The sequence below is a fragment of the Moschus berezovskii genome, chromosome 16 (genome assembly GCF_049115385.1).
Source record: "Moschus berezovskii isolate FMDL1 chromosome 16, NW_MosBer_1.0, whole genome shotgun sequence".
In the NCBI taxonomy this organism is placed as follows: domain Eukaryota; kingdom Metazoa; phylum Chordata; class Mammalia; order Artiodactyla; family Moschidae; genus Moschus; species Moschus berezovskii.
In genome coordinates, this window is record NC_142475.1 from 2,875,754 (window position 1) to 2,898,046 (window position 22,293).

The window sequence follows — 22,293 nt, forward strand, 5'->3', positions numbered from 1 at the left end:
CTAGACATTTTCAATCTAATGCGCTGAAGTGGAGTTTATTCATGTTGGTGACACCTTCTTTAATTGTAATAATTTTTACTTTGGCTTTTTTTAATAAATTTATTTCTACAGTGTTAAATACAAGGTACTATTTATTCAACTTTGAAATAATATATTCATTCTTTGTGAAGGTTAACATGTTTGTTGTTATTTATCAGGTAGAAAATTTTAATCGCTTGTAACAAATGGTAGAACATTTTATATTGAATAGTAATAATTTATCCATTTTCATCTTATCACCAGTTGTGTTGAATAAAATATGATGTCTCTACAGTTTCTATGATTTTACCTTCTCTATTTTTCCACGTGTGAAACGCTATAATAAAAGTAGTATTGACTTATCAGTTTTAATATAAAATTCAATATATTATTTTGAAAACGTTACATTCAATTTTACTTCTACCTATGTACACACCCTCTCTAGTACGTAAAATTAATTAGATATGTCTAATTAGCCAAGGCTATGGTTTTTCCTGTGGTCATGTATGGATGTGAGAGTTGGACTGTGAAGAAAGCTGATCACCGAAGAATTGATGCTTTTGAACTGTGGTGTTGGAGAAGACTCTTGAGAGTCCCTTGGACTGCAAGGAGATCCAACCCGTCCATTCTAAAGGAGATCAGTCCTGGGTGTTCATTGGAAGGACTGATGCTAAAGCTGAAACTGCAATACTTTGGCCACCTCATGCAACGAGTTGACTCACTGGAAAAGACTCTGATGCTGGGAGGGATTGGGGGCGGGAGGAGAAGGGGACGACAGAGAATGAGATGGCTGGATGGCATCACCGACTCGATGGACATGAGTTTATTGAACTCCGGGAGTGTGATGGACAGGAAGGCCTGGCGTGCTGTGATTCATGGGGTCGCAAAGAGTCGGACACGACTGAGTGACTGAACTGAATTAGTCAAACTGCCTTACTAGTGAGTGGTTTCTTTAAATTCTATCCTTCCATCTTAAAATAGAACTGATTTAAACATACAACTACCAATCCCTGACAGAGGCCTTGTTACATTCTCAATAAAATCCTTGTGAAAGTGAATAAATATATATGTATATATATATAAATATATGTATATATAAAACAATATGGAAATTTAAGACACAACTTATTTTTAAATTTTGAGAGTATATTCTGTTAACTACTGGGACTGGTGGCATTAGATTTAAATATACAAATCTCCTTTAAACTCTGATAGGGAAGAAATCTTATCTGTCTGGAAGCAGGGAAAATCATTTAGATTTCCACACTATGTATTTTCCATACATATATATAGTATTTGTTTTTGTTTTTTTTTTTTCAATAGGATTTTTTTATTAACATATAATATATTTAATAAAAAATAATATCCACTCTGGCTCTCTCCTCCACTGCAAGGGGAAGAGTGGTGAGGAGGGGCTGGCACTGCCCACCCCTAGGCATCCGGACAAGCCCTGCCTCCGGGGCTCCCCTCTACCCCCCACTTTCCAACAGGCTCTGACCTCCAGACAGACGATTCAAAGTTACAAGTGCTTTAGGCCCTCCCTTGAGCTCCCCCAGGCCCCCCTCCTTGTGTGGAATTCAGGGGCCACCTGGAAAAAATCCCTTGCCTTTTCTCATTCTTGGGATCCTTCGTTCATGTCAGAAAGAGGATCTGGGGCAGAGAGTGGCATCTCTACTGGCCAGGGGGAAGGGAGGAAAGGGACAGGACGAGGGACAGGGCCGAGAAGAGGGGTGGCGATGAGGTGGCCTCACTGCAGCCGGTCACTGTGGAACGAGTCCTCCACAGCCGGGTCAGGCAGCAGGGCGCAGGGGTCGCTCAGCATGCTGAGCCCCTCCAGGCCCAGTGGCTCCATGCGCAGCTCCTCCTCCAGCCCCAGCCCCAGCCCCAGCCCAGCTGCTGACACCTCGAAGCCCGGCACTCCGGCCAGGGCTGCTGCAATCTCCTTGGAGAAGCCTGGGGAGGCGTCTCCTGTGAGGATGATGTTAGGCCCTGAGCCATGGCGGGAACAGTGGGTTACGTTCTGGTGGTTGAGGGCGTGAGGGTCCTGGGGGCCACTCACTGGTCCCTCACCCCCTAAGAAGCCGGGCCCTTCGGAAAAGCCAGGGGGATCCAGCGCCAGGCTGGTCGATGGGTTCTCCATATTGAACTGCTCCAGGTTCCCCAGGCTGAAGTCACTCATCGACCGGTGGTAAGACTGTTGCCCATGCCCACTGGGGCTGGGTGGGTACAGTGTCCCATACTGCAGCTGCCTGCCTGGGGGCTGACCCCCTGAGGGCTGCAGTGAGCAGGCCTGAGAGGGCAGCCCTGGCTGCTGCAGAGGCTTCGGGGCGGGTTGCTGGGTGGGCAGAACCAAACTTGGGGGGCTGTATGGGTATGGAGGCAGCCGCTGGTCGGTGGGCAGCTTACTGGTATCCAGGGGGACGCCCTGAGTGATGGAAGACAAGGTGGGTGACATTGTTGGCGAAAACTGTTTGGGCAGTTGCTGTTGGGACCTTCTGGCGTCGGCTGGGCCCGCGGGCAAACTCAGGGGACTGAGGGGCACACGGCGGTGGCGGGGGGAGGCCCCAGGGGCAGAATCTGGATAAGGGGGGGCCCCCAGCACCAGCGATGAAGCGGAAGAGGAGGAAGAGGAGGAGGAGAGGGCCGGGGCACTGAGCGAGGGGTGACCCAGGGAGGCGGTGGGCAGTGCGTGGCGGGCCAAGGAAGAGGCAGGCAGTGAGGGGTGGCTGTGGGAGCCCTGGAGCTGGGGCTGAGGACTGCTCAGGGAAGCCTGGAGGTTAGGGTTGCTTAGGGAGGACTGCAAGGATGGGTGGCTGAGAGGTGAATGAAGTCCTGGCACATCATAGCCCGGGCCCAGGGCCAGGCCCCCGCTGATGCCCAGGTGGGTCATGGTGTGGGTCAGATTGGAGGTACTGCTGCCCCCGCTCAGGCTGGGATAGGCTGTCTCCTCGGGGTCCAGGGGGGTGGGCAGCGGTGGGGGAAAGTGCAGGTTGGTGAGATCAGGTAGGGAGCCTCCCGTGTTCATGGCAGGTGGGAGGACAGGCACAGTGGCGGGCTGGTCAGGAGACGGGAAGATGTTGATTCCAGGGACTTCACAGGACCGAGGTCGGGAGGAGGACGAGGACAGCTTCTTAGCATCCCATGGTTTCAACAAGTGCTTATCATCTAGCAAATTCTCCTCAATAGCAGGGACTTTGGAGTCCATCTCGCCATCCAGACAACCTCCACGGCGGCTCGGCAGGACACTGGGGGGTGCAGGGCCTGGATAAGTGTCCTGAGGGCTGGGGTTCATCACGCTTGTGTGAAGGGCAGAGTCAGAGCTTGTCCTGTTAAGTGCAGATGGTAGTCGAAACAACTGCCCCTTCTCTGCAGGGAAATTGCCCCAGGGCATTGTCCTCCGCCAGCTGGATTCCGGGGGAGGAGATAAATAGGCAGGACTATAGGGAGAGCTGTCAATGTGGCGGGGGTAGCGGCGAAGCGGGGACACCATTCTTCGGGGATCTCGCTGCACCCGTTCCACCAGCCCGTGATGTCGAGTACTCCGAGATGAATCCAGAGGGGAGTGGAGGGGGCTCTGGAACTCAGCTAGGCCACAGCCAATCTGGTTCACGTTGGGCAGAGAGCCACCATAGTGGGAGCTCCTTGTGTATGCCAGCCGCAGTTTTTGGGCCTGTAACTCTTCCCGCAAAATCCGTCTTCCTGCCCCCGGACCCTCCACCCGCGCCTCCCAGACGGCGGCGCCCGCTGCCCCTGCCGCGTTCCGCCTCTTTCGCTCTACATATATATAGTATTTGAACCAACCAAATTTTAGGTTGAAATTCTTTATTGGTCAGATACTATATGTTATTATTTACTGGGGCTTCCCAGGTAACTCAGTGGTAAAGAATCTGCCTGCCAAACAGGAGATGCAGGTTGGATTCCTAGGTCAGGAAGATCCCCTGGAGAAGGAAATGGCAACCCACTTCAATATTCTTGCCTGGGAAATCCCATGGATATAGGAGTCTGGTAGGCTACACAGCCCATGGAATCACGAAGAGTCGGACACGACTTAGTGACTAAATAATGATAACACTGAATATTATTACAGAAAAATGATACTAACCACTTCAGTTTTTCATTTCCACATATATTTCCCAAAGTAATTTATAGGTTCAATGTAATCCCTATCAAACTACCAATGGTATTTTTCACAGAGCTAGAACAAATAATTTCACAATTTGTGTGGAAATACAAAATACCTCAAATAGCCAAAGCAGTCTTGAGAAAGAAGAATGGAACTTGTAGAATCAACCTGCCGGACTTCAGGCTCTACTACAAAGCCACAGTCATCAAGACAGTATGGTACTGGCATAAAGACAGAAATATAGATCAATGGAACAAAATAGAAAGCCCAGAGATAAATCCACGCACCTATGGACACCTTATCTTTGACAAAGGAGACAAGAATATTCAATGGAGAAAAGACAATCTCTTTAACAAGTGGTGCTGGGAAAAACTGGTCAGCCACTTGTAAAAGAATGAAACTAGAACACTCCCTAACACCGTACACAAAAATAAACTCAAAATGGATTAGAGAGCTAAATGTAAGACCAGAAACTATAAAACTCCTAGAGGAGAACATAGGCAAAAAACACTCTCTGATATGTCACAGCAGGATCCTCCATGACCCACCTCACAGAATATTGGAAATAAAAACAAAAACAAATGGGACCTAATTCAAATTAAAAGCTTCTGCACAGCAAAGGAAACTATTAGCAAGGTGAAAAGACAGCCTTCAGAATGGGAGAAAATAATAGCAAATGAAGCAACGGATAAAGGATTAATCTCCAAAATATACAAGCAACTCCTGCAGCTCAATTCCAGAAAAATAAATGACCCAATCAAAAAATGGGCCAAAGAACTAAACAGACATTTCTCCAAAGAAGACATAAAGATGGCTAACAAACACATGAAAAGATACTCAACATCACTCATTATCAGAGAAATGCAAATCAAAACCACAATGAGATACCATTTCACGCCAGTCAGAATGGCTGCTATCCAAAAGTCTACATGCAATAAATGCTGGAGAGGGTGTGGAGAAAAGGGAACCCTCTTATACTGTTGGTGGGAATGCAAACTAGTACAGCCACTATGGAGAACAGTGTGGAGATTCCTTAAAAAACTGGAAATAGAAGTGCCATACGACCCAGCAATCCCAGTGCTGGGCATACACACCAAGGAAACCAGAATTGAAAGAGACACATGTACTCCAGTGTTCATCGCAGCACTGTTTATAATAACCAGGACATGGAAGCAACCTAGATGTCCATCTGCAGATGAATGGATAAGAAAGCTTTGGTAAATATACACAATGGAGTATTATTCAACCATTAAAAAGAATACATTTGAATCAGTTCTAATGAGGTGGATGAAACTGGAGTCTATTATACAGAGTGAAGTAAGCCAGAAAGAAAAGTACCAATACAGTATACTAACGCATATATATGGAATTTAGAAAGACGGTAATGATAACCTTGTAATGAGACAGCAAAAGAGACACAGGTGTGTAGAACAGTCTTTTGGACTCTGTGGGAGAGGGCGAGGGTGGGATGGTTTGGGAGAATGGCATTGAAACATGTATATTATCATACGTGAAACTAATCACCAGTCCCCGTTCGATGCATGAGACAGGATGCTCGGGGCTGGTGCACTGGGATGACCCAGAGGGAGGATAAGGGGAGGAGGGAGGTGGGAGGGGGTTCAGGAAGGGGAACACATGTACACCTGGGGTGAATTCATGTCAATATATGGCAAAACCAACCAATATAATATTGTAAAATAATTAGCCTCCAATAAAAAATAAAATACATGAAGAGAAGAGAAGACCCCAGCTCAATTTTGGCTCCTCTTTTTATGTTTTTTCTCCTCCCTCTGAGCCTGCCCGATGTAATTTGGGCTAGACAGAAGGGCTGTTTGTTTTACCTGAGGTCCTCCCTCTGGTCTTTGGACCTTCCTTTGTTCTATTTTTGTGGGCTTTCCCCTACTTTGTCTTTTAGCCATTGCCATTTTGGACTCCTTTTTCCTGTTCTAAATACCTAACAAGATCTACAATGTAATTAAAAAAAAAAAAACTGAATCCAGATACCTATTCTGATATTTCGTTGGAAAACTTCACTTTTGTCATCCTCAGGACATCCTTTTCTATCCCACGGGTTGTACCTTGATTGTAGAAACTTCCATTTGCCCAGATACCAGTAGGTGTGGTGACCAAGGAGGAAAGAGCAAATAGGGTCTTGGAATGCAGGAATGGAGAAGCCAGACCCTGTCGCCCTTCCCTCCCCCATGTTGTAGCTATTAATGGAACGGTATGGCCTGTGTCCCCTCCTACCCCATAGGAGGAGGTGTCTGCCTTACTGTTCTCTCCACCCAGTATACGTGCCTCGTCCAATAGGCAAGTGGCCCCCAAGACCCCTAACCCATCATTGTACCCCGGGTATACAAGTAGACTAAGGGCCCCTATTCAACAACAGTACTCCCTTGAGCTGTTCTAATAGCATCTCCCACTCAAAATAAACTTTATTTCCTTCTCGCTCTGTCTTGTGTCTCGAAATTCTTTTCCAACCCGCACCTGGACCGCTACAGGTATGAGAGAACTGATTAAGGCACCAGGCACTGATTATCAATTGCATGAGTTTACTGAGACTTCTGTTGCAGATTTTAATGTGACCCCATTAGTAGTTGCTATTCTCTGTGAGTTCTGAATCCTCTCTGGGTTGAAGAAATCTGATGAAAATGTCTAAGGTTCCATCTCCATGCACATGTACTACCCAGCCATTTCTTCCTAGTATAAGTTCAGTCCCAATTTCCCTTTGCTCTGCTCCTTCTCACTCTCATCCCTGCCACTGCCGAGGTTTGTTTGCTTGTTTCTAATCACTGTTATTGATTGGATGGAAAATTCTTTTTTCCATTTCTTTTCATTTCTGTCCAACATGCTTTATATGTGCCTTAAAGTATCCTTTCCCCCAAAGGAATACAAAAGGTGTCAAAATGCTTCCTTTTCTCCCCCTATATAGTCTGCCTCTGAGGCAATGTGTCCTCTTATTGAATTCGAGGCAAGAAGAAAGGGAAAAACAAGAGAAAACTAGAGACAAATGTTTAATGTTTTCTTCTTTGGAAAAATGTTTATTCAAGTCCTTAGTCCATTTTTTTCAATCAGATTATTGGGGGGGTTGTTTGTTTACTCTTGAGTTGTGTTTCTTGTATATTTTGGAGATTGAATTGTTATCGGATGCATAAGCTGCAAATACTTCTCCCATTCTGTGTGTGCTGACTCACTTCATCACATCCGACGCTTTCAACCCCATGGGCTGGAGCCCACAGGCTCCTCTGTCCATGGAAGTCTCCAGGCGAGAATACTGGAATGGGTTACCATTTCTTTTTCAGGGGATCTTTCCAACCCAAGATCAAACCCACATCTCCTGAGTCGTCTGCATTGGCCAGCAGGTTATTTACCACTCGCTCCACCTGGGAAGCCCTCTCATTCTTTGCATAGCCTTAAAATAAAATATTCATGAGATTTGCATGTAAGCATGGCATGTTCCTTATTATATTGTTATTATTCAGTCATTAAGTCATGTCTAACTCTTTGTGATCCCATAAGCTGCAGTACATCAGGCATCCCTGTCCTTCACTGTCTCCCAGAGTCTGCTCAAACTCATGTCCATTGAGTCAGTGATGACATTCAACCATCTGTTCTCTGCTACCCTCTTCTCCTCTTGTCATCAATCTTTCCCAGGATCAGGGTCTTTTCCAATGAGTCTATTCTTAGCATCAGGTGGCCAGAGTACTGGAGCTTTAGTTTCAGCATCAGTTCTTCTAGTGAATATTCAGGGTTGATTTCCTTTATGATTGACCAGCTTGACCTCCTGGCTGTCCAAAGGAGAATAAATACACTCATTTATTAGAAGCCAACATAAAGGTTCCAAAAAAAAACCCTTTAAATGAAAGCTAGCTACTTGAAACTCATTAGCTCAGCACACAAAAAATGAACGGAAACACAGTCACTTTAGTTTCTATGACTACTTTATCCAATCTTTTTAAAATTACTTCTTAAAATAATAATGGTTGACATGTATTTTCATTTATCAAATGCCACTAATTGTACAAGGCATTTTACATGTATTATATCAGAGTAGGCTTAACAGGGAGAAAGCAATGGCACCCCACTCCAGTGCTTTTGCCTGGAAAATCCCATGGACGGCAGAGCCTGGTGGGCTGCATTCCATGGGGTCGCTAGGAGTTGGACACGACTGAGTGACTTCACTTTAGCTTTTCACTTTCATGCATTGGAGAAATAATGGCAACCCACTCCAGTGTTCTTGCCTGGAGAATCCCAGGGATGGAGGAGCCTGGTTGGGTTCCGTCTATGGGGTCACACGGATTCGGACACAAGTGAAGCGACTTAGCAGCAGCAGCAGGAGCAGCAGGCTTAACAGATCGATACAATGGCTGTCTCACTTATTTAGGATAAAAATTTTGCTCGCCATTTTTCAACCCTCCTATATACACACAATTTGTGATATAACTTTTCAGATTCTCCACAGAACATTCAGTGTTTTCTCTGCGTCTTTACAAAAATACCACTGTGTGAAAATGCTTTCCTTGGCAAGTTTGTTCATCCAGACTGGGCCACCAAGTCATCCCGTTTGTAGGAATGGGAAAACCAGACCCCTCTCGTCCTTCCCTCCCCCATGTTGTAACTATTAACGGAACAATATAACCTCTCTCCCCTCCTGGTACAATCCAGGTACAAAACAACTCCATTCTTCACCGAATAGAGTTATTCAGTTAAGCTCCGCTACCCAAACTGAGTTGAAACACATCTTCCCCACATGAACTGCTCTAATCAGATTTGTTGCCATTGTCATCCAGTTGCTACGTCGTGTTCGGCTCTTTGTGACCCCACGGACTGTGGCAGCCAGCCTCCTCTTCCCTCCCTATCTACAGGTGGTGGCATTAGTCTCTATGTCGTGTCCAACTCTTACGACTCCATGGAGTGCAGCCCACCAGGCTCCTCTGTCCACGGGATTCTCCAGGCAAGAGTACAGGGGTGGGTTGCCATTACTTTCTCCAGAGGATCTTCCTGTCCCAGGAATTGAACCTATAGGCAGGTTCTTTACTGACTGAGCTAGGAGGGAAGCCTGGAGTTTGATCAAGTTCATGTCCATTGAGTTAGTGATGGTATCTAACCATCTCATCCTCTGTCACCCCCTTCTCCTTTTGCCTTCAACCTTTCCCAGCATCAGGGTAATTTCCAATGAGTCAACTCTTGGCTTTAGGTGACCAAAGTATTGGAGCTTCATCTTTAGCATCCCTCCTTCCAGGGTTGATTTCCTTTAGCATTTACTGGTTTGATCTTGTTACAGTTCAAAGGATTTTCAGGAGTCTGTTCCAGCAGCACAATTTAAAAGTGTTAATTATTCAGTTCCCAGGCTTCTTTATGGTTCAACTTTCACATCTGTACATAACTACTGGAAAAATAATAGCTTTGACTAGATGGACCTTTGATGTTGACCAAGTGATGTCTCTGCTTTCTAATACACTCTTTAGGTTTGTCATAGCTAGCATCTTAATTTCATAGCTGCAGTCACCATTTGCAGTGATTTGGGGGGCCAATAAAATAAAATCTGTCACTTCTTCTCCCTTTTCCCTATCTATTTGCCATGATGTGATGGGACTAGATGCTATGATCTTAGTTTTTTGAATGCTGAGATTCAAACCAGCTTTTTCACTCTGCTCTTTCTCCTTCATCAAGAGGCTCTTTAGTTGCTCTTCAATTTCTGCCATTAGAGTGGTAACATCTGCATATCTGAGATTATTTATATTTCTCCTGGCAATATTGATTTTAGTTTGTGATTCATCCAGCCCAGTATTTCACATGATGTACTCTGCATACAAGTTAAATAAGCAGAGTGACAATATACAGCCTTGTTGTACTTTTTTTTTTTTTTTTTTACCAATTTTGAACCAGTCAATAACAATTGTCCAGTCCTAACTGTTGCTTCTTGATCTTCATACAGGTTTCTCATGAGACAGGTAAGGTAGACTTGTATTTCAATCTCCTGAAGAATTTTCCACAGTCTGTTGTGATCCACACAGTCAAAATCTTTAGCACATTCAATGAGGCAGATGTAGAAGTTTTTCTGGAACTCCTTGGCTTTCTCCATGATCCAGGGAATGTTGGCGATTTGACCTAATCACAAATCATATTAATGAACATATAAATAATTTTTGTTGTTTTACTACTGAGATTTCTCAGAAGTTCACCTTGCAGCAAAAGCTCAAAAATGCATAATTTAATACACACAAGTGGCACATCATAAAGAAACATCTAAGTATTGCAGCAGTGTAATTTGGAATTTTGGATTGTATTTTAGTATCGTATTTGGGATTGGGTGATAAATGTCTGGAGAGAACTGTTGCTGCTGCTGCTGCTAAGTCGCTTCAGTAGTGTCCAACTCTGTGTGACCCCATAGATGGCAGCCCACCAGGCTCCCCTGTCCCTGGGATTCTCCAGGCAAGAACACTGGAGTGGGTTGCCATTTCCTTCTCCAATGTGTGAAAGTGAAAGTGAAGTCGCTCAGTCGTGTCTGGCTAGTAGTGACCCCATGGACTGCAGCCCACCAGGCTCCTCTGTCCATGCGATTTTCTAGGCAATAGTACTGGAGTGGCTTGCCATTGCCTTCTCCGGAAGAGAACTGTTATGTAGTGTTAAAACAGTAGTACAACTGTCATCTGAAGGAAATTTTAATTAAAAAAAAAATTATGTCAAACTCTGTGGGAACTTAGGTAAGATGATGTCCATGCACAATTCAGAAAACTTGACTTTGCTACATTTGGGGTCTACATTAAATAGGTGAGCTCAGAAAAAAATCTGGCTAGTCTGTAGTTAGTATACACATGAAATATAGAGAATGTAGAATTCACATTTACTGGTGAAAGATTGTCACATTGAGATACTTCCTTGTTCAAAGATTAAATCAAATGACTGACCATTAACATAGTCTGAATATTTCCAGGTTCAGTTTTCAGAAATAAACAGCTTAAAGGGAATCACTCCCTTTTTATAATAAGAAAGATACGGCTTCCCTCTTAGCTCAATTTTAAAGAATCTGCCTTCAATGCAGGGGACACAGGTTCAATTCCTGGGTCAGGAAGGGCCCCTGGATGAGGAAATGGCAACCCACCCCAGTATTCTTACCTGGAGAATCCCATGGACAGAGGAGCCTGGCAGGCTATAGTCCATGGGGTCACAAGAGTCAGACATGACTTAGCAGCTAATACCACCACTCTTTTTATAATAAGAAAAATACTGAAAAAGCTGGAAATCAATAACATTTCTTGTTCAGAGAATTAAGGTCACATGAAAAAAAAAAAAATCACTGGTCTAAAATCTAGAAAGATGGGCAAATACAGAAAACCACAGGCCACATCAGCTTATGGGGAACCATAGACTGTTGGATACAATTAAACCTGAAGTTGACTGGTTTCTGGAGGCTAGTATGAAGGCTAGAGTGTAGAACAGTGAAAGAGAAACTCCTGGAGAGTGCAGTATTGGAAGCTCCTAAACTGTAAATAGACTTTCCTCCAGCAATCCCAGCAGGTTCTTATGGTGAATGCGTGTGTGCTAACTCAGCTGTGACCAGCTCTTTGCAACCCCATGAACTGTAGCCCCATAGGCCGCTATATCCATGGGACTTTACAGGCAATACTACTTGAATGGGTTGCCATTTCCTACTCCAGGGGATCTTCCTGACCCAGGGATCGAATCCAAGTCTCCTGCATTGGAAGGTGAATTCTTCACCACTGAGCCACCAGGGAAGCCGCTTATGGTGAATATCCAAGAGCATCTCTTACGTTTCTGGAAAAGATCAGTGAAAGTATTTTTAATCTACCCAGGATTCTTTATGAAAAAGACCTAATTAGTATGTAAAAAGATGTAATACATCCTTATCATATGCAGAAGAAGGAAACTTACCCACTAACGCCACTTTTAGATCAACAAAAGAGGGAAATAAAAGACGATACACAATTGTGAAGGTCATAACTAAGGGACACGGGCCACTAAATGCTAAGATTTTATCAAAGGATTGTAGAATATTTTCTCCCTTTCCACACAAAAATATTACCATATCAACAGAATTCCTATGGCTAAATCATGTTAAACTTTAAAAACATAGTTGGAAGTGGTAAGTCAAGCACCAGGACAGTACTCAGATATAGTAGAGATTTTGCAAGTATCAAATATGAAATTTGAAATAATTGTGATTAATATAGCAAAGAATATAATGAGAAAAAATGGACTTCCCATGTGGCTTAGCTGGTAAAGAATCTTCCTACAGTGCGGAAGACCCGGGTTCAATCCCTGGGTTGGGAAGATCCCCTGGAGAAGGAAAAGGCTACTCACTTCAGTATTCTGGCCTGGAGAATTCCATGGACTATATAGTCCATGGGGTTGTAAAGAGTCAGACACAACTAAGCGACTTTCACAAGGAGAATTTAATGAGAGCATTTAAGAGAGAAATTTGGTTTATAAACCAGTGAATTAACAATATATAAGCCCTGATGTCAACACAAACCATCTTATGCTTTCAGACTTATTTTTCACTTGATGTCGTTCTATGTGCCATGGCACATCTGATCTTTCTGAGAGAATCTTGCCATGAGGCTGACTTTTCTCTTGGCTTTGATTTCTTGTTTTGCTAAATAAGTTCCATTTATGAACCAGCTCACTCTACATTTGCTCTTTTTCTGTCTTTTTATCTCATACTGGATGCTGAAAATGTTGCTTCGCAGTCCAATTTGTACCTATGGATATCAGATACTTATTGAGAGGTTTACACTACTGTATTGGAATGAATGAATGAGAAACTCATAGACAAATAAATAAATAGTCTTGACTGCATCTTGATTGCCTGTGTGCTTCTTGCTAAGGGGGATTCTTCAACAGGCTTTGTTCATTGCATTCCTATCCCAGCTTCTCAGCTTTATGCTAAATCTATTCTCTTTCTTGCTTCCCCATGCATATTCATTACCAAAGTTCTTTCCAGAACGGTAAAACTGTATCTTCATTTTAGGGTGTTCCTATGTGTGGATCACAATAAACTGTGGAAACTTCTGAAAGAGATGGGAATACCAGACCACCTGACCTGCCTCTTGAGAAACTTGTATGCAGGTCAGGAAGCAACAGTCAGAACTGTACATGGAACAACAGACTGGTTCCAAATAGGAAAAGGAGTACGTCAAGGCTGTATATTGTCACCTTGCTTATTTAACTTCTATGCAGAGTACAGCATGAGGAATGCTGGGCTGGAAGAAGCACAAGCTGGAATCAAGATTGCTGGGAGAAATATCAATAATCTCAGATATGCAGATGACACTACCCTTATGGCAGAAAATGAAGAGGAACTAAAAAGCCTCTTGATGAAAGTGAAAGAGGAGAGTGAAAAGGTTGGCTTAAAGCTCAACATTCAGAAAACAAAGATCATGGCATCTGGTCCCATCACTTCATGGGACATAGATGGAAAAACAGTGGAAACAGTGTCACACTTTATTTTTTGGGGCTCCAAAATCATTGCAGATGCTGATTGCAGCCATGAAATTAAAAGACACTTACTCCTTGGAAGGAAAGTTATGACCAACCTAGATAGTATATTAAAAAGCAGAGACATTACTTTGCAAACAAAGGTCCGTGTAGTCAAGGCTATGGTTACTCCCGTGGTCATGTATGGATGTGAGAGTTGGACTGTGAAGAAAGCTGATCGCCGAAGAATTGATGCTTTTGAACTGTGGTGTTGGAGAAGACTCTTGAGAGTCCCTTGTACTGCAAGGAGATCCAACCAGTCCATTCTAAAGGAGATCAATCCTGGGTGTTCATTGGAAGGACTGATGCTAAGGCTGAAACTGCAATACTTTGGCCACCTCATGCGACGAGCTGACTCACTGGAAAAGACTCTGATGCTGGGAAAGGTTTGGGGCGGGAGGAGAAGGGGACGATGGAGAATGAGATGGCTGGATGGCATCACCGACTCTGTGGACATGAGTTTGAGTGAACTCTGGGAGTTGGTGATGGACAGGGAGGCCTGGCGTGCTGTGATTCATGGGGTCGTGGAGAGTCGGACACAACTGAGCGACTGAACTGAACTGAACTGAACTGATAGATAATTGCATTTCATCAGAGCTTTTATTTACAGATAGCTAAATTTCTTTTAAAAAATGTAAGATACTCAGTTGTATCTGACTCTTTGTGACTCCATGGACTGTAGCTCGACAGGCTCCTCTGTCCATGGGATTTCCCAGGCAAAAATCCTGCAGTGGGTTGCCATTCCCTTCTCCTTCCCTTTTTTACTATTTCACTCTATATATTTTAATTCTGATTTCTGAAGTTCTCTTCTACAATCAACAGATAAACAGTGTTTTCTTACCTACATATTATTTTATTCCTGTATTAAAAAATTTTGCTGATTCTGTCTGACTCATTTATCTTAATTTCCTTCTCATTCCCCAGATAGACACATTTGCCAATACATACTGGAATGGACACCCAAAATCTTAAAATATTTGTATCTGTGAATCTAGCCCACTTCCCTGGGAACCACAGCTTCTTAGGATGCAGCAACTGAGAGATAATATCCTACATCGTAGGAAGCGTCAAGACTGAGGTTTCAGAGACAAAAGACAGGTCTGTTTTAATAAGCTGACAGATACGCCATTCCAGGGCTGATGACTGGGTGTGTCCTCTGTATTTCACCCTGAAACGTAGGCAGTGTGTTTGCTATAATCCAAACTAGTGTCATTTGAGGTAGGTAATACTAGGAGACTATTTTGCATTTGCTAGCCATCCCCCTGTTATCCCAATATGACAACTCTTATCATCAGATTGTCCCCCAGGCAAGAGTGTGCTCAAACCAAGCAGGGCAGTTGGCACAGCGCTTTCTGCTTTCCTGGTGGCTGAGATTGTCAAGAATCTGCCTGCAATGGGAGAGACCCAGTTTCAATCCCTGGGTCTGGAAGTTCCGCTGAAGGAGGGCATGGCGATCCACTCCAGTATTCTTGCCTGGAGAAGCCCTTGAACAGAGAATCCTGGTGGGCTACAATCCCTGGTATCTCAAAGAGTCAGACACGACTGAACAACTACATGTTGACGCACACTTTGAATGATTGTGCTACTAGCCCTCTAGGCAAATGTCTGTGTATACAAATGCTCTGTTTAATATTTTGAATAACTTTGCTTCTCACCTCAGCAACTAATTCAAGCTAATAATGATGCTTTGACACCTTGCCACTTGTGTGACATAATTCTTACGTTTGTGGATGTCTTGTTAGTTAGCAAGATACTAACTGCTCTTTGTTCTGAGTTATCTTTTCAAAGACATTTGGATAGCAAAGATTCTTTGAGGATAGAAATACTGTCACCTTCTGGAACAAAGTTTCGGCATGATGGACAGGGAGGCCTGGCATGCTGTGATTCATGGGGTCGCGGAGAGTTGGACACGACTGAGCGACTGAACTGAACTGTCGTTATACAGATTCGGTTTACTATATTAGCCTAAAAGGTGGGTAAAACTTTGACAGCTATTGGCAATCTGACAAAATACATCTCAAGTTCTGTTTTCTACTTGAGGCCCCACTAATAGACCTCCGGTGGCTTAAACTCTCACAGAGCATCGGGTACTTGTTACCTCTTTTCCTTAATGACGGCGAACTTCCCTGCTGCTCAGTGCTCCTCCCTATGTGCACATCTCCACTCTCTAGTAAGATTATTAAAAACGGCATGACAAGAGATTAATAGTCTACCTTCTAGCCCAGTTTTGAATGAATACCCACGAAAATGTGCAACAAATACTACCCATGTTTCAAAGTGAGTTTCTATCTAGACTGTCTCATAATGCATACAGGATATATGCTGCAGAACTAGTTAGAGGCCCATTAACTAACAAACTGCCCCCAACATGTAAATGAGATTAAAGAAAGGAAGGACTTTTAAGGTAACTCAGGCGGGATGCTGTGAGCTTCAGGAGCTGAAGCCCTAAGTAGTGAAACCGTTCAGAAAACTCAATATAAGTGATTTAGAACTAGAGGGGCAACTGTTTCTTACATCTGAAAAACACAACGATGGAGAGACTGCAGTTTGCCCCTTGACTTTGGAGAAAAAGCTTGCTGCCTTAGTGGTAACTTCGTTAAATGGTTTATCAACAAAAAAGCATGGACGTTTCTGTTCAAGAGTGAATGGAACAAAAAACAGTCTGGGAGTCTCTTCATAAACTGAACACCATATTAACTCTCCCAAATCTGTTGTACCTATGTTTATGTACACAATGAAAGTACTCTTCACATATGAGTTACTTGTTGGCTATAAAACTGAAGAAGAGAGAATCTGGCATCAGTGGAACGTCTCTGTAAGAAATGCTAAAGGAAGATCTTTAGACCAAAGAGAAATTAAGCCAAATGAAAACATGAATCAACAGGATGGAGAGAAAAGCTGCAGAAATCACAAACATTTAGGTACATAGAAATAATATTTTTACACATTTTTTAACTTTCATAACAAATGCAAGATCCATTATAGAAAATATAATATATCATTGTTTGGTGGGATTTATAAGTAAAAATAATACATAAAACAATAAAAGCAAATGAGGGTGTGTGAAGAAGATGGAATTATACTCTCCTAAGACTTTTCTTACACCCTCTTCCGACAACACAAGAGAACACATGGACATCACCAGATGGTCAACACCGAAATCACAGTGATTATATTTTTTGCAGCCAAAGATGGAGAAGCTGTATACAGTTAGCAAAAACAAGACCAGGAGCTGACTGTGGCTCAGATCATGAACTCCTTATTGCCAAATTCAGACTTAAATTGAAGAAAGTAGGGAAAACCACTAGACCATTTAGATATGACTTAAATCAAATCCCTTATGATTATACAGTGGAAGTGAGAAATAGATTTAAGGGACTAGATCTGATAGATAGAGTGCCTGATGAACTCTGGACGGAGGTTTGTGACATTGTACAGGAGACAGGGACCAAGACCATCCCCATGGAAAAGAAATGCAAAAGAGCGAAATGGCTGTCTGAGGAGGCCTTACAAATAGCTGTGAAAAGAAGAGAAGTGAAAAGCAAAGGAGGAAAGGAAAGATATAAGCATCTGAATGCAGAGTTCCAAAGAATAGTAAGGAGAGATAAGAAAGCCTTCTTCAGTGATCAATGCAAAGAAATAGAGGAAAACAACAGAATAGGAAAAACAAGAGATCTCTTCAAGAAAATTAGAGATTCCAAGGGAACATTTCATGCAAAGATGGGCTCGATAAAGGACAGAAATGGTATGGACCTAACAGAAGCAGAAGATATTAAGAAGAGGTGGCAAGAATACACAGAAGAACTGGACAAAAAAGATCTTCATGATCAATGTAATCATGATGGCGTGATCACTCACCTAGAGTCAGACATCTTGGAATGTGAAGTCAAGTGGGCCCTAGAAAGCATCACTAGGAACAAAGCTAGTGGAGGTGAAGGAATTCCAGTTGAGTTATTTCAAATCCTGGAAGATGATGCTGTGAAAGTGCTGCACTCAATATGCCAGCAAATTTAGAAAACTCCGCAGGGGCCACAGGACTGGAAAAGATCAGTCTTCATTCCAATCCCAAAGAAAGGCAATGTCAAAAAATGCTCAAACTACAGCACAGTTGCACGCGTCTCACACGCTAATAAAGTCATGCTCAAAATTCTCCAAGCCAGGCTTCAGCAATATGTGAACCGTGAACTTCCAGAGGGTCAAGCAGGTTTTAGAAAAGACAGAGGCACCAGAGATCAAATTGCCAACATCCACTAGATTATGGAAAAAGCAAGAGAGTTCCAGAAAAACATCTATTTCTGCTTCATTGACTATGCCAAAGCCTTTGACTGTGTGGATCACAATAAACTGTGGAAAATTCTGAAAGAGTTGGGAATACCAGACTACCTGACCTGCCTCTTGAGAAACCTGTATGCAGGTCAGGAAGCAACAGTCAGAACTGTACATGGAATAACAGACTGGTTCCAAATAGGAAAGGGAGTATGTCAAGGCTGTATCTTGTCACCCTGCTTATTTATCTTATATACAGAGTACATCATGAGGAACGCTGGGCTGGAAGAAGCACAAGCTGGAATCAAGATTGCTGGGAGAAATATCAATAACCTCAGATATGCAGGTGACACCACTTTCTATGGCAGAAAGTGAAGAGGAACTCAGAAGCCTCTTGATGAAAGTGAAAGAGAAGAGTGAAAAGGTTGTCTTGAAGCTCAACATTCAGAAAACGAAGATCATGGCATCTGGTCCCATCACTTCATGGGAAATAGATGGGGAAACCGTGGAAACAGTGTCAGACTTTATTTTTTTGGGCTCCAAAATCACTGTGGATGCTGATTGGAGCCATGAAATTAAAAGACACTTGCTCCTTGGAAGGAAAGTTATGACCAACCTAGATAGCATATGAAAAATCAGAGACATTACTTTGCAAACAAAGGTCTGTCTAGTCGGGGCTATGGTTTTTCCTGGGGTCATGTATGGGTGTGAGAGTTGGACTGTGAAGAAAACTGATTGCCGAAGAACAATTGCTTTTGAACTGTGGTGTTGGAGAAGACTCTTGAGAGCCCCTTGGCCTGCATGGAGATCCAACCAGTCCATTCTAAAGGAGATCAATCCTGGATGTTCCTTGGGAGGACTGATGGTAAAGCTGAAACTCCAATACTTTGGCCACCTCATGCGAGGAGTTGACTCACTGGAAAAGACTCTGATGCTGGGGGGGATTGGGGGCAGGAGGAGAAGGTGATGACAGAGAATGAGACGGCTGGATGGCATCACCGACTCTGTGGACATGAGTTTGAGTGAACTCCGGGAGTTGGTGATGGACAGGGAGGCCTGGCGTGCTGTGATTCATGGGGTTGCAAAGATTCGGACACGACTGAGTGACTGAGCAGAACTGAAGACTTTTATATCTTGATGTGCGAAGGAGCGTAACTGAAGTGCTACATTACTAATTCTAAATAATCTGTGACAAATAAGCATAGATACCATAAAGCCTAAATCATCAAAAAGAATAATAGTTATATCTAGAGGGTCAGCAGAGGCAATAACATGATTTTTCCAAATTTAAAACTCAGCCTTACACATATTATTTTATTTTTACAATATTTCTGATATGATATATTTGAATATGTTTATATTTAAATTAATACACTGAGCTTCAGGCATACTTAAATGACTTTCTCAAGTTAGTCCCGGTGGTAAGATATAGAGATTTGAACCAGGAACCCAGACATCCTGACTCTACAGTTCTATTCTTACCCAAGTACATTACACTGTTTTTTAGGTATCCAAATTTATTGGAGGGAGGTTGGAAGGATAAAGTAAAAATTTTCTTGGATGCCCTCTTTACAAATAAATAGATGTTTTTAGCTAACCTATTGAAATGGCAGAAAAGAGAAACCAAATATAATTGATTTACTCAATATGTGTTCACTATGTAAGAAATATGGTTATAATATGTGTTATAAAAATTATCTTTCTGGACCAAGCCTCTAATGTTGTGTATGTCCGTCAGACCATTTATATTAGAAAATACATCTGTACTTCAGAAACTAAAGGTAACATTCTAAACATTCAAACTTTGCTTTTCACATGTCCTTTAAAAAGAAGTTTTCATTGAGATCTATTTTCATTTTCACATCTTAACAAGGTAACTTTAATGTGTAATAATAGCGCATGGAGGGGGTTTTTCTGAACTACTTTTCTGTGAGCCTTTATGTCTATATATTTAACCAAAGAATTCTTTTATAGAGATTGTTAAAAATTCACTCAAGTTATGATCTAAAGATTCATAGGATTATAACTAAAGTTGTGCTCAATATTCACATTATGGGAAAAATGACTAGGAATCTTGATTATCCATGAACTGATACCCTCAAAATGCTTTAGTTTAATAATTTAAAACATTGCACAAAGTAATATTATCACTACAGAGGAAAAAATGGCAGACATAAATTACTTTCAATTCTTTTCCCTAAAGGAAATATCTCAACATTTTGTGAGTCATTTGCAAGCATGTGTATACACATTTACACATGTACATGGTACAGGTGGAAATGTATTTTTGAAATTTTAAATAAATTATATAAATTTTTTATTGTCTCACATTATTTCTTTTTAATTTTTATTGGAGGCTAATTATTTTACAATATTATATTGGTTGGTTTTGTCATACATTGACATGAATCTGCCCCTGGTGTATATGAGTTCCCCCTCCCGAACCCCCCTCCCACCTCCCTCCTCCCCTTATCCTCCCTCTGGGTCATCCCCACACGCCAGCCCCGAGCATCCTGTAACATGCATCGACCCTGAACTGGAGATTCATTTCACATATGACAACATACATGCTTCAATGCCATTCTCCCAAACCATCCCACCCTCACCCTCTCCCACAGAGTCCCAAAGACTGTTCTATACATCTGTGTCTCTTTTGCTGTCTCGTATACAGGGTTATCATTTGCCTCTTTCTAAATTCCATATATATGCGTTAGTATACTGTATTGGTGTTTTTCTTTCTGGCTTACTTCACTCTGTATAATAGGCTCTAGTTTCATCCACCTCATTAGAACTGTTTCAAATGCATTCTTTTTAGTGGCTGAGTAATACTCCATTGTGTATATGTACCAAAGCTTTCTTATCCATTCATCTGCAGATGGACATCTAGGTTGCTTCCATGTCTTGGCTATTATAAACAGTGCTGCAATGAACGTTGGAGTACGTGTGTCTCTTTCAATTCTGGTTTCCTCGGTGTGTATGCCCAGGAGTGCGATTGCTGGATCATAGGCAGTTCTATTTCCAGTTTTTTGAGGAATCTCCACACTGTTCTCCATAGTGGCTCTACTAGTTTGCATTCCCACCAACAGTGTAAGAGGGTTCCCTTCTCTCCACACCCTCTCCAGCATTTATTGCATGTAGACTTTTGGATAGCAGCCATTCTGACTGGTGTGAAATGGTATCTCATTGTGGTTTTGATTTGCATTTCTCTGATTATGAGGGATGTTGAACATTTTTTCATGTGTTTGTTAGCCATCTTTATGTCTTCTTTGGAGAAATGTCTGTTTAGTTCTTTGGCCCATTTTTTGATTGGGTCATTTATTTTTCTGGAATTGAGCTGCAGGAGCTGCTTGTATATTTTTGAGATTAATTCTTTATCAGTTGCTTCATTTGCTATTATTTTCTCCCATTCTGAAGGCTGTCTTTTCACCTTGCTCCACGCACCTATGGACACCTTATCTTTGACAAAGGAGGCAAGAATACAAAATGGAGAAAAGACAGTCTCTTTAACAAGTGGTGCTGGGAAAACTGGTCAGCCACTTGTAAAAGAATGAAACTAGAACACTTCCTAACACCATACACCAAAATAAACTCAAAATGGATTAGAGAGCTAAATGTAAGACCAGAAACTATAAAACTCCTAGAGGAGAATGTAGGCAAAACACTCTCTGACATAAATCACAGCAGGATCCTCCAAGACCCACCTCCCAGAATATTGGAAATAAAAGTAAAAATAAACAAATGGGGCCTAATTAAAATCAAAAGCTCCTGCACAGCAAAGGAAACTATAAGCAAGGTGAATTATATAAAAATTTGTGACACTCTTTTGTATTTAACAGTGCAATACAAGTAGTTAGTTTGTTAAATATTTGTGTTGTTGCTATTCAGTTGCTAGTGTTGTTAATCATTTAGTCGTGTCTGACTCCTTGCGACCCTGTGGACTGTAGCCCACCAGGCTCCTCTCTCCATGGAATTCTCCAGGCAAGAACACTGGAGTGGGTTGCCATGCCCTCCAGGGGATCTTCCTGACCCAGGGATTGAACGCAGGTCTGCTGAATTGCAGACAGATTCTTCACCATCTGAACCACCTCCAGAAGGCTCAGTTGCTAAGTTGTGTCCAGCTCTTTGTGACCCCGTGGACTGCAGCATGCCAGGCTTCCCTGTCCTTCACTGTCTCCAGGAGTTTGCTCAAACTCCATGCCCACTGAGTAGATAACACCAGCCTCTGTCAAACCCTCCTCCTCCAGCCCTCAATCTTTCCCAGAATCAGGGTTTTTTCTATTGAGTTGACTCTTTGCATCTGGTGGCCAAAGTACTGTATTTTACAATACTGCTAATGATACGCTATGATCATGTATCAACTTTGTTTGGTCACTTTATCTTCCTCT

The 22,293-nt window shown here is 42.5% G+C and overlaps 1 pseudogene; it reads right to left on the reverse strand.

Annotated features, from left to right (window-relative positions):
• Positions 1-1,701: 1,701 nt before the first annotated feature.
• LOC129560523 (CREB-regulated transcription coactivator 2 pseudogene) lies at positions 1,702-15,834 on the reverse strand (annotated as a pseudogene).
• Between the last annotated feature and the right edge of the window lie 6,459 nt (positions 15,835-22,293).